Below are 14,820 nucleotides of genomic sequence, written 5' to 3'. Positions count from 1 at the left end.
GAACAGCACAGGAAGAACAGTTACCTTCTGTCAAAATGCTCAAATGAAAGTTCTCATCAGTGTTTGTCATGTCTATATCTACTAAACTAAGAATGTAGTATATCTTATACATAAAGTCAGGAATTTATTGTTGATATAACTGAAATCTTGGCATTTTAAGTCAAGAAAAATTATTTTTCTAGATCTTAATATTGAAAAAATAATTCCTATGCAAAAAACCCCCTAACTAAATAATACTCATCAGGGCTAGTCTTCGCGAACGAAGATTTAGGAAGGGCTCTACCCACGTTTGTTGCAAGCGCGTTGGTGGCTAAAAAGGCCAATACGAGATAGACATGTCTGGTTGCAAAAGGCACAGCAGAAAGACTCCTTAGGTGGTATATTCTGCAAGACATGATTCTTTCTGTGTTGTCTTTTCTCCTCGAGAGTGATCCTGCGTGCGTTCTCAAAAGCATCAGCAGCGTTATAGATGGTGTGTCTCCAGACCTCCCGATTGGAGGCCAGAGTAGACCAGTTATGTTGATCAATATGGCCAAGGCTGAGATGTTGTTTCAGGGAGTCCTTGTATCTTCTCTTTGGGGCTCCTCTCTTGTGGCAGCTGGTGGCAAGTTTACCATAAAGCAAGAAAATAATACTACTAATAAAATTAAAATTATAATACACCCTCTTCTGTGTTTTTAACCTTTTTCTTGATGTTACTCACTTTTCCACAGCTCCTTTCAAGATGGGTAGTTTCAGGCTAAGGTGCATGTTTAAGGCTAAGTTTCAGTTTTAAGTAAGTGGGCATTACAGCAATTCATAAGCCTCTGGAATGCTTTGATGGCCAAAAATAATGATTTTATTAATGATTTCTTCTTTTTTACTGTAGAATCCACAGGATGCTTTATTCATTGTTCTGAAGGTCCATATTACATACAAATTTACATACAAATTTACTATATATGGTGCTTTTTACTTATGTTACATACTACTTCATTGCTCCTCTTGTTACCTCTAAAACTAATTCTGTCTTGCTACTGGGTTGCATTTCTTTTGACTGACCATTGAGATGTTTATTGCCACGGGGTTTCCAGAATCTCCAAGATTCTGCCCTACCTCTTTATCAGCTCATGCATGCATTTCTCTTTGTTGTGTTCTGTACCATGTCTTCAAAAGACCTCTGCTATTTTAGCAGTATTGTAATGTATTGTATTGCCCTACACTACATTATTGTTTTAGAGACATAAATCTGTCTTTCTGTCTAGAGAAACTGCTCATTACTGATATCCATATAAAACCATACTGCTGCAAGACAAAGACGAACACAAGGAAAAAAAAATAACCTTTGTCACACAGTCAAATATAAACCTTACAGTTTTAGAATCATAGAATCACAGATATGGGTTGGAAGGGACCTTTACGATCATCTATTTCCAAATCCCCTGCCATGGGCAGGAACACCTTTCACTAGATCAGGTTGCTCAAAGCGCCATCCAACCTGGCCTTGATCAGTTCCACAGCTGGGATATCCACTTCTCTGGGCAACTTGTTCAGTGCCTCAGCATCCACACAGTAAAGATTTTTTTTCCTTATATCTAAGTCTAAATCTACCTGCTTTCAGTTTAGAGCCATTACTCCTTCTCTCATCATTTAAATGCCCTTTAAAAAGTCTCTCTCCAGTTTTCTTGCAGACCCCTTTTGGGTACTGGAAGGATGCTATAAGAACTTCCTGGAGAGAACAAGTCCAGAGGAAGGCTGGGAAAGATGATAAGAGGAATGGACTATCTCTCCTATGAAGAGAGGCCGAGGGAGTTGGGATAGTTTAGCCTGGAGAAGAGAAGACTTTGGACCTAATTGTGGCCTTCTAAGTACCTGAAGGGAGCCTATAAGTATCTAAATGATAGATACAAGCTGCCTCGTCCCAACTCTGGCCCCCCTCATCCTCTCATTCTGGCTCCTAATCTGCCTTTCCAGATTTGAAAGACTGTCGTAAGTTTTTTGTTGCACCTTGCAGACTCTATCCACGTGTCCTGGACAATCAGTGCCTCTGAAATAACATTATGCAACTTGTGTTTAAGCAAATAAATGACATCATAGGTGGTAAATGTTACATCTATCTGGTGTTGATTAATCAGTGGAACCTTCTCTCACCTCAAAGGACACTGAAGGTCAGCTGCAGAGGCCTACAGGTGCACTGACTGCTCTGAGGGAGCCTAAGCAACTACCTTATGCTTACATTTAAGTGTCATCTTCAGGCTGGTATTTGTGGTGAGCTGCCTCAACAGAAATCAGAAACCACATTTAACCTTCTTGGCTTACCAAATTGGCTGTTACAGGAAAACTCATTCCACTGGCTGCATTCATCTGCCCTAATTTGCTACTTCTAAGACATTCTAAGCACTGCTTCTCACTATATTAGGAAAAAAAATTCTTGTGATATATGTCAGTATTGAATTAAAGTTTTTTTTTTTAAAATTCCATGTATTAGTAGCAGGTCTGTCATTTCCATATAAGCATATGTATGACCTTGTGGTTTGCAGTTAGTTTATACTCTAATAAGGATGCTTATATTTATAGCTGGTTTTAGTGCTATGCAGCTCTTGTTTACTACTTTGCCTCTCTCTGATCTGTAAGACTCATGCAACCTCCTGACAGCAGGAACAGAAAGCAGCAACACACAAGGACTGAAGTGCACTTTGATTAAAATTTCAGTAAGTTTATTAGGCAAGAGATATTATCAAGTAAATTATTGTTAATTGTAAGTATTAACATGCCTACTCAGTGCTAACACATAACTTAGTACCTGATTTGATCTGAACTTATATATATGATTACATGGTTACGCTTTAATGGTAACATTTTAACGGTTACCTCTTTATATGTAATTCCTTTTTGACATGATTACCTTGAAACAGCAAATTTCTCTTAAACATATTCATAGAAAAAATTATTCTATGTAGTCTTTATTGTTTTGATCTATTAGTGGTATGTGATCATATGAAATCACAGATTATATGAAGATCTATGTTACACAGATCCTTTGAAGCTTTATTGTGATATCCATTGATTTAAAAGGATTTTGGATATGTTTGTATCTGTATATATTAGCTTACATATATTTCAGACCAGCTTTATTTAATTACTCTGAAGGAGAGCTGGTTTATTGTACAACTCAATTAGAAGGCGGTGGATCAAATATAATCTGCTTCCTTATATGTGTTGTCTAGAACATGGGCTTGTTACCCAGTGCACAGTGCCAATTCACACACCAAGGAGTGGTATTTCTGGTTTTTATTATTGTTTGCTTAAAACAGGGAGTTTGGTGGTATCCCACAAAAGGCTGGCTCCCTGATCATCAAAGCTTTATTTATACATGATAACAAACACAGGCATCAGCATTCACTGGCTACAGATTACATAAGTTTTCCATGGATTAGTACTCAGAATCCTATTTGCTGGTTGTGTCTCTTGCTCCTCATGCTAACTAGTCCACATGTGTGGTTTTCCCTCCATTTGAGTCTGGAGTCCATTTTGAGTAGATGGTCAATGAGTTGGTGGTCACAATCTCCCACTACTGGAATTACCTTCTCCCCAGTTATTGCTCAGTTCTGCGGACTTCACTCCTGGTGGCTCCTGTCCAGACAGCCCATTCATCTTGAGATTGTCTTCCCTTTCCCTTAAAATAAAAGATTAGCCAGGCATACAACATTCACAATGCAATTGCTTAATCATATCTGTCTAGCTAGAGCTACTGATTAACAACTAAAAAAGATTGCAAGTTTGGTTGAAATCTTGGGGGTTCAAACCTTGAGGGGCTTGATATTGTATGGGTTGCAGATTACAGGTGAATTTATCTCAAAACATAATTTGCAGTTTTAAGTATATAATTTCACTCACAGTGGAGTGTGATTAAATACACTTAGCTTTGGTCACATAAGCTCAGTACGCCTGCCCCTCTTTGGAAGGACTAACACATTATATTCTCCTACTCATCAAAAAAGATGTTTGTGAAGATCTGATAGATAAAATTCAACTGTGAATGTAGAAAACTACAAAGATTATCACTAAGTCTCTTATTTACATGTGGAGGTTTGTAGTTCATTGCAGTTAATAATGTTTGTTCATTAAAGTTTAACGGGTGAGGGGCTTATGTCTAATAAAATATGACAGAAAGGAGCTATCATTTTCAGAGTTTTGAAAAACAGTGACAGCAATAAAGAAAAATATTTTTTATTTTTATGGAATTTTGCCAGGATGCATCCTGATCACTACCCTTATTTATTATTAGCCTCTCCTAAAACAATGCCAGCTGTCAGTTGGAGCCAACATAGAGCTTCAACATGGAAAGGGCCTGACAAATCATCCAACATTCAGAAGACATTTTGAAAGCTGCACTTCCATGTCCGTTACTCTTTGTCCTTTGCAACTTCATCCATTAGTCTCTGTAACTTTTCTAGAGGTACTAAGATCAGAATCTTCAAAGTAGATGTGGTGTGAGTGACTTCCAAGTAATTGCACTTTTGTTCCTTCCCACTGCATTTCTTTTATCCAGATTGTTTCCTTCCTTCTACGTTCAAAACAATTTTGACCAATGAAACTATATCAGCCAAGTGGTGGGAAACTACAGTGTTTAACCACTTGAGGTCACTCTCTGTGCATGGAGTTTTGACCTTTACAGTCAAAGTCTGGTTTAGCCCAAGTTCACAGAAATAAAACAGTCATCTACTTTGGACAATGATGATTCAGGAACACAGAGGAGTTATAACCCCTTTTTTCATCAGTTCAACCTCTACAAATCAGCATGCTTTTCAACTACATAGAGAGTTTGCTAGAGGTCAGATATGGAGAGGTTTTCTGCTTGACAAAATGTGAGATTTCTAACTCCTACTCCATATGAAGAAGAGCTGAGACCTTTCAAAGTTTTGTGGCATGATATTACCAAAAGAAGTACTAAAACTATGGAACTTAATCAAGGAAAACTATTTCTTCTTAATGTGTTTCAATTTCATTGCAAAATTCCTGAAAAATTAAAAATTTAAAATATTCGATTTTTTTATTTATTTTGTGTGTGCCCAACTAAAAATCACAATTAGCAGAGAGATTGAATTATATTGCAATCTAACTTAGCTGGAAGAAGTTTTATTATAAAAAGTATGAAATAGATCAGATGCTTAAAAGACATGTTTCAGATAGCTTTAATATAATGCAAATAGGTGTTGAACACCTCTTCAGAATACTGGTGGTAGGGTTTTCATGGCAATACAGTAATCTTATGCTCCCTCTCTTAGAAAAAGAAAATATTGCTAAAAATAAACTACTGGAGCATACATTAAGGAAAATTATTGTTTCCTGTATGTCTCCAAGCTATTGAGACTTATGACTTTTTAAAAAATTGTATCAATCTCCAAAAGCTGTGGCATTCACATGTTGTCCTGTTGGACACTTGTGCTGTAATATCTGTGGACCTGACAACTAACTCTTAGAGAGTTTTTGTGTGGGTTTCTCACTAATCAAAAATATATCTTTCAACAATTTGTCCTAAGGAAAATCTTTTTATGCAAACTCACTTTATTTTTTTTAATGGAAATAATTTGGAAATTTATGCCTCTATCTCTTTCGTTCTTTTCTGAATGTGTGAGATAAGTAATTTCATTAATTAAACCTTTGTAGCTAAAGGCTACAAATGGCCTCAGGATATTTCTTCAGCTAATTTAAACTTCTTAAATACTGGAGATTTAGTGGCACAGAAAAATCTGACCTGGTATGTTAGGTTCAAATTGTTAAGAATTTAACAATAGACATTCTTAAATCTTCCATGTGAATGATAATTGAAGCTTAATAACAATCATAATATTGCTTACAATATTTATAACTAGGGATAATTACTTGAGAATTATTAATAAAGAATAAAATTATGTCTATAGTTTTATTCTATTAGCAGAACAAGTAATGCAGATAAGAAAATTAAGTGAATTAAGATATCAAGAAAAATATCACACCATCAAGACAGAAGGCACTTACCAGACCCTACTGAAAATTGTACAAAAAATGATCTATTTTTTTCTTTTGGTAGAACATAAAATAATGTCTTTCCACATTTTCAGTGTATTTCATACATGCCCAACAATATGTACTGAGATAATAAAGCAGAATATGTGAGCACATAATTTCCACAATCATCCCCTCACATATAATAAAATCATAAAGCATTTGATTAAAAAAAATCAAGTTATGCAGTTCAAGCAGTGCTCTAACAGCATGTAGACTGGACCTAATTTACTGTTTGTTATTTTCTTTAGCAAGTAATAATTCCTTTTTTTTTTTCATATGTTTCCCCACCACTAGACAATCTAATCAAGTATGCTTCAGAGTGTGATGTTAAAAGGCAAAAGAACCGAAGATTACTGGGTTGATACAGTAAAGTAGAAAACAATATATCAGATTTCCCATAAAGCTTAGTTATCAGTGTAATGTCCTTTCCAAACACGTTAAGTGTACATCTATAGTTGGAAAAGAAAGACTGCAGGGCCTACTTAATTTCTACCAGTGCTTGAGACTACAGAATACTCCTCCAGTATTTTTTAGGGATCAGAATTTTTTACCAGTGCCTTCAGGAAATATTTCCATGTGGCTTGATTAAACCAATGCTTTTTAAAGTGCCCTTAAGTCCTACATAATGTGAACAGAAAACAGTGGGCATTGAGAAAACCATCATAAATAGCTACATCAACAGCCAGAACACACTTAACATCTTGCATATACATCTTGCATATACACATAATGAATAACACTGACACATCACAGCCACAGACTGGCCCTGGGGTAGTCGAATCAGTGCAATCAGTTTTGTCACTGATACCTTTTTGTGGGATCTATAATATGTTACCTCACGGTATTAAAAGTATATTATAGTTCAATTCAGCTTTAGTATTCTTATATTTGTATAATTATCCACAGTTACATTTTCACATGGAAAGATGTGGATGGCTATATTTATTATCAGTTATACTATGGTGTTCCACAACATGCAACTAAAATCAACTTCAGATAATGAAGTCATGACATCTGCCTCCATTTGTTACAATAATAATTTAATTATGGAACTGCAGCAGTTTTCTCTGGCTGAAGATTTCTGCAGATTTTTCGAAAGGTTTATATGTGACCATTCTTAAAAACCAAGGATATCTAGAGAATAAATTCATAGTCAAACAAATAAAAGACAACTCGCTCCGTAATACATGGTAACATAAAAGATACATTTTTGTGAGTTATATACAATGTTAATATTGTGAGATTAGTGTTCCCTATCAGATGTGATACATCTTAATGTTATAAAAAGGTATAATAGATACAAACCTGAAGATGTATCCATCAGTAGAACATAACATTTTACTATATATGTCTTCTGTTCTTCAATTAATTATTTTGTAAAATGGAAATTATAAATATATTTGTGTATTTTTTTTATTTGACAGAGTTTCCATTTGCCTTCTTCATATCATGACATACTTAATCAAAACTATTATTTTGATTGCTCTAAATAAACAAATAAACTAACAAAAACATTGGCACAACATTATTTTTCTTTGAAAACAAGAAATTTTGGGGGATTAGTTGAACACTTTCATTTGCATTTTCTATATTATATTGTTCTGTAACAGAGAGCCAACACAGGAATGAACTGAAATTATTCCATGGTAAGCAAGCTAGGTTGGTATAAATTAATTTCAAGGATTTGAATTTTAAGATAACCATCAAAATAAGGTTCAAGACATTCTGTATGCCAGTCCACTGCATAATTATATATTATTAAAACTATTGATTATTTTTATAGTCTTGTTTGGTAGTGGAGCCTGAAATCACACAGTGAAAACACCTACTGTAATCTACTCTCTCCAGAAAATGAATGAATATATATGTGTATATTTGTATCAGACACTAGTGCCCTTATTGCATACTCCCACTGTCACCTGTCCTGGTGAAGGAAGGTGATGAAAAGTGCAGCACCAACTGCACCAAGGCACTGTACTTTTGGGATGCAAACAAACAATAGGGTTGGTGCAAACTCTCCCTGATTTTTGTTAATGCATAGACATTTCTTCTAGATTTTAAACAATGAAAAATCCTGCCAAGCTTCCCTCCTCTCCCTGCAATTGAACCAAACTTGTATGCATTATGTGTCTGTATTGCCTCAACACCTTCTTACATCTTTTTCCTGACTGGAATATAAAACAGATTTTATAAGATTTAGTATATGCAGATTTTACTTTTAATGCACTGTTTTACATTCTCCCTTTGAAATGCCCATGGTTTTTATATAATACACTATTACCTTGCTGTCATTCCTTTCATGTTCAAATTAATGACATTTTTTGTACATGCATCAAAATTGTCTGATATTCTCTGATAGAGATACTTTTAAAATTTTCATGTCAATACAAACGCAGAAGTGTTATAACAATATTTTTGCCTGTGACAATCTTCAATATTACATAGAACCGGTACTTTAAAAAAAGGAAATGTTTGCTAGTTTTCTAGCTTTTGTAGACCTATTCCTATGAAGAATTAATTTCTGCAGATCTAATAGACTAATTCAGTACTTCAAAGCCTTGTATTTAGCATATAAGACTCATTTAACACGCACTAGGTCTCTCTTTAACAATGATTAATGATATGGCATAAAAAATTGGATCAAAGTTTTCTTGTTCTTTAATTTCATTATTATTCATAGAAAATGCTGCTTAACTGCTTAAAGGTTTACATATACTATCCATTTTTACACTTATAAATCTGTAAAAGGAAAGCTTAATTGTTGTATGTTGTATGTATTCTTACTTTAAAATAAAGGATGCAAACTGATATTTGCAAATTAACCTACTACCTACATACTCTCTCATTAAATATTAAATATAATAGTTCAATTTTTATTAAAACTAAGGATATTTGTTACAATAATCATAACTTCATTTTAGGACCACACAAACTCTTCCTAAAGGTAGCCTAAGAAAGTTCAATATAAAAGGGAAATAATGCACATAAGGGGCATTATTTCACCGAATGAAATCTCATTGAATGAGATCAGAAAGATAGATAGGAAAGCTTGATCATTAGGCAACAAAATTTAGCTCTGATCCTATTACAGTCATACCAATTTATTCTTCACTGTCCTTAAGACAAGCAGTAGCATGAAATCAAGTTAAAAGAGGAGGGGAGAGGAAACAGATGAGGTATAGCCTGGAGATACAGGAGATATGAGAAAGACTCTGACATTTAACATGCTGAGACATTTGCATTTTAAAAGGTGTCTCAGATTGTCCATATATTTAGAGTAGAATGCAAATAATACAATAATGTTAGCTGCAGAGAATGATAAATATTATTTCTGAAATGGAATTACCTTGTGGAAAAATGTCTGAGGCTTAGTTGTTTTACATCACATTACTTCTTTCAGCAAAACCTCTTCATTAGGATGCAGTCAATCTGCTGTAATGAACAGTCCAGGCTGATTCTGTACACATTTTCTCAATTTAGGGATTGAGATACTGTGAATATGGTTTTTTTTTTGTTCCTCAGTTCACTAAGATGTGTACGTGATTGCATCACTATTACATAATGAATAATTAAAAAGTCTTATTTAATGTGTTACCAGGAAAGACACTCTTTGCTAGGGAAGTCAACAATCCTGCTCCATCTTACAATACAATGTAGTTGTAAGCACGTCTTTAAGTTATTCTAAAGTAGTATGTAAGGAATTAGTTATGACCCTGAATGTGGTAACTAACTTCTACTATGGTTCCATCACTTTGTCAGACATACATTTACTTTCAGATGAATATCTACGTACTTCCAGGACATCCAGAGAATGTATAAGTGGTAGATAAAACCTCATAGAATATCAGATATTATATCCATTCTGATGCTGAATGGTTCTTTTCAGGATTTAATTAATTTAAAAGTTTTAAGGAAAAAGAAAAGATAAGCAATTACTTAATTTTTTTTTTTTTTAAGTTATACCAAAATAATTCTGAACAAGAGAGGGAGGAAAGGGTATTATTTTAAGAATAACTATGTTGAGATTTTAATAATTAAATAAAATATGCTTTAAAAAAAAATTTGGGATATTGGTACTGCTTTTTCCCTTGTTTGAACCAAATAAAGTGGGAACATATTCCAAGGGCTTTTATTTGTGAAGTTTCTGGGTTTTTTCAATTTGCTCATCATACAAAGGAAATTTTTGTCTTAATTAAGGTCCTTGTTTTTTGGTGAATTTATGGCTCAATAACATGATTGAACATCTGAACTTTTTTTCCCTTTTTTTCCTTAAAAAAAGCAGTAAAATAATTTACTGATGAGAATAAATTAATGTCACAACAAGGGGAACATTATACATATAATTAAAAAAAGAAGGATGTCAAAGATTGGTGAATCACTCTCATTTTTGCATTTGTAAAAGCAGTTCAAACTCAATAAGTGCTCCTACAACCAGTATTTCTTTTTAATTCACTGGCAATTGGAAATTAAAAAAAATAATTCTTTTTCTGTTTGAATCTGGGCTCCCAACCCCGCCTTCATCACAAGAAGAAGAAATATTCTTAAATAAGTTTAAAGAACGAGAAAATGATAAGTTTTACATTTCTAAATAACTGCAAATAATTCTTTGCATAAATAAAAGTCCTCATAGTTCTTATGGATCATCAGATGTTTTTGTACATTTTTCAGAAATTTACATTATGTGTTGAGATAAGAGGTCTTTTGGGGTATTTCTGCATATTTATAATGTCTAAAATTCTTATATATTTTTTAATAATGCATGGTGTATTATTTAAAATATTATTTAAAATAGTTCTTAGAAGATGAGGCAAAAAATATTCAAATATGTCTTTTTGTACCATAAATAACTTCCAAATAATTTTATTACAGTATGTAATTTAATATCTTCTCTACTATGTTGAGAACTAAAAAGGAAGCATGTTTCTATGCAGTGAATGATAATATGATGATAAAAAAATTCTAGTTGTGTAGAGAAGCATAAAAAAAATTCTGGCTGTGTTGAGAACAAGACTTATATCATTACCCAAAGAAGATATAAAAACATTTGCCTCATAAATTTTATGGTGCGTTATGCAGTATTTTAAATTCTGGTAAAAGTAAGATCTAACATTTCCCATAAGATTTCCCAGTGGACAACTGAGACTATTTTTCCTGGCTTCTGAACTTCAAATCAAGTTCATTGTCAAGAGTCCCATTATTTTTTGGATCAATCTACTGATGGGAGCAGTGTTCTAATATGATCGATGTGACTACATTTAACTCCTTCTAAGCAGAGAGTTTTATATATAAAGGTCCATTCGGTGGTGCATCATTCCTCACTTGTGAAAGGCTGATTCTTTCACAGTGCAGGTAAGGTTCAGTCTACATGGATTTTCACTTTTTTATCCATTTTGCTTTTTTTTACCACTTTATATCATATAGAGAAGTATGTTGAAATATTATACAACTGTAGCAATGAAAAGATATATTAAAATCTGTTGGATGTTTCCCTGAATAATTTTCTTGGAAGAACTAAAGGAGCTTTTTTTCATTTCTTGTTGAGGCTTTCTCAAGGGTTATTAATTTCAAAGTAAAAAGTGATGTAACAGCTTTTCCGGCAAAAATGCTACCTTAGGTAATTATCTCGACCTCAAATTTCAACCTATAATGTTACGTGAATTATTTACAATATATTTTTCATTTTTCTTTATGACATTTTTGTACCATGAACAGAGATTTCTGGCTGGTAGCCACTCAACACCCCATAACTAGTTGCATTTTTACACCCTGACATATGAAGGAATCAAACCCAAATCTGATTACATAAAAGCCAGTATTATTTACACGATCTTCAATGGGAATACAGTGCACATTCACTCATGTACTAGTTACCCAGTACTAATTCTGTAGGAAAGCAGATGCATTTCACAGAAACGAGTGTCCGCAGCAGCCCATCTGTTCTGTAGGCAGCAGTGAGCACTCAAGCACACACGGGGCATCTGTGGAGATGTCTGAGCCATCATTGCCATTACTTGATCTGTCTGTATGAAAAACCAGCTTAGCTAGAACCTGCACAGTTCACAAGTGCATTTTCAGAACCAATAAAGCAGATACTTAAACATTTCCTCTGCATAAGCAGCCGTGGGTGAGATGCTGACAATGTAGGTCTCTCCACATCTAGCCATCATCACTTCTCTTTAAAGTGCAGAGAAAAATAAAGAATTTTTAAAGCACAGCCTAGCTGATCTTTTTGAAGTACTTTTATACTTTTTGTATATGCTCAATCAGATTCTAGGAATGACTATTTATCCCTCATGATTATAAAGAGTGTTTTACTAACTAATTCAGATGTCTGAATTTATTTTGAGAAAAATCCATTTCCCATGTCTTGTATTCCACCTTAAATCCAGATTAGATATTGTTGATTTTTACTCATTAAGATAAAAATTACTATTCTCTGTGGAGTACATGTGCAGGGCTGGAATTTGGTTGCTATAGTAATACTAATTCTTTCAGGTTTACATTCAGGTCTAAAAATATACATAAACTAGGGAAAGAAAAAAAACAACAAAACTTCATCTATATTTAGAATGCTTTGCGTGTACAAACATAAATAATACAGCTGCTGTGTTTGCCCTGTGAGCTTTTTCATATAGTTTTTCTCACTTTTCAAGTTTTGAAATTTATGAAAAAATAACATTATGAATTTTAAAATCAAGAATAAACATTTTAAGGAATCTCTTTTAGTCTTTGTGGACTGATCTAAACAGGTGTTATTACTATTTTCTAATTCTTTTTTTTCCTCATATAATTTTAAATAGTTTTAGTTTAGTTTTCCATGTGTCAGCTTGACTTCTCAGGTGAAAAGAAAATTCTCTAGCTGCTCATTGCTATTAACAAAATATACAGATTACAATGAAATACATACTCTCTCAGATCATACAAATTGGTATATATCAATTTTAAAATGAGTAATTGGTATTTCTTCCTGAATAAAAAAAATAAAATTGAAAACTAATTTCTATTTTTCTCCTTTTCAGAACACATCCTGCTTCATGTACATGATGTTGCTACTAATGGGTTCCAACAGCAATTCACCACAGTACTGATTCTATTCTTCTTTCTCTTTAAGATGAGAAATAAATAGTGTCTGTATTTTATTGCCAGCTCGGCAGTGCTAAAGTATAATATATAAAGTATAAATACTTTGGTTTTCTGGTGCAACTTCCACAGTCTTTGCATGTTATCATTATGTATATGGGTACGGAAAGCCAAAAGCAGTCATTTTTATAGTTCTTAAAGTAGTAACACAGCTATCACACAAATAGTCTTTAGATCAAGAAGGTATAATAATCTGAGTGACCAACTAGTAACATCTGCCCTCTAGCTCTCAGGACTGTGGAAAAAAAAAAAAAAGAAAAAATCTTACTGGGATGAATAAGCAGAAAGGTTGCATACGAGAAATATGAAGTATTCATAATAAGGTCTCAGCTAAAGTTTTGTGCCCAGTTCTTATCCTGTTCCAAGAAAGGTATGGACCAACTGAAGGGAGTCAAAAAGAAGAAAAAAAGAAACAATCAGCATTTAGAAAAGAGATTTATGAGGAAAGATTGGAAGAATGGAAAATGTTTAGCCCAGAAATGATAAGATAGGGGAGAAAAGAAATAAGTGTTCATTGTTTAAAATGTGATATACTGTGTTCCGTGGAAATGCGGTAAATACACTTCAACTATAGATAGATGAAAACTCTTTAGTGTATGTATGACAAGATGTTTCTGATAAAAGTGTTAAAAAATCAGAACCTTTAGCACAAGGGAAGTTGAAAGATTAAAAATCTCTTGAGAGTATAGCATTTTTGCATCAAACTTTCTTGGATCAAACTACTGTGTTGAACACAGAGAGGACCATGACTTTGATTTTGCATTTCTAAATTCCTCTCATGTCCTAAAATGTTAAAATTAATGTAGAACTATTTATAAAATCCTGTCTCAATGTTAATTATAATTTAAGCTATGGGAGACACAATAGGCATAAATTAAAATGTAGTATTCGTTCATTTGAGATTGTATGTGTCCACTTTGCAAAGGGAAATGATGATGCCTGATGATAAATGGTTTTGGTGTTTTGTTTTGTGACAGTTACTCTTTGTGGTATCATTTTTCCTTCAAGGTATGTTTTTCTTTGCTGTATCCATTTGTTGAAATGATTCAGTAAATAATTTCTGATATCAATTCTTTGTCCATGTTGCCTGAGAACAAACTGTGAATACAGATTGCTGTCTCCCAGTCCTGCCTGATACTGCCCATGTGCTTATTTTTGCAGCAGTAGTTATGGATTTGCAGACTAAAGGCTCTAAGTCATACTAGGAAACTCACATTCTTCTCCATGGATAAAGGCTTAATTCAAAACTTGCTGTTGAGCAGAATGATCATCATATATTATGGTTCAAATCAAGGTCACCTTTGAATAATGCATATTGAAAATGACTTATAATCTTTCAGGAATGTTTTCATGTCTTAAAAAATGGTAATGCATTTTATTGAGAGAGAGAGAGAGAAAGGAAGAAAAAGATGGAAAAATATGAGAGAAATATAAATTTCTTTCACAACCAAATCATACTTTTCCAGTAAAGGTTTTATGCATTGTTGCAGGAGTGTTAAGGATAATCTCTATTTGGAACAACTGGAAATACTATGGATGAATCTTAGATTTCCTGGTACAATATGCACATTGTAACTTGTTGGTGCCAGAAGACAGGTGATTTAGAAAGAATAAAAGCATGTTATTAATGTTCTAGTTTTCCTAATCTGA

This window comes from Pseudopipra pipra, chromosome 1 (assembly GCF_036250125.1).
Source record: "Pseudopipra pipra isolate bDixPip1 chromosome 1, bDixPip1.hap1, whole genome shotgun sequence".
Taxonomy (NCBI): domain Eukaryota; kingdom Metazoa; phylum Chordata; class Aves; order Passeriformes; family Pipridae; genus Pseudopipra; species Pseudopipra pipra.
This window is presented reverse-complemented; position numbering follows the sequence as displayed.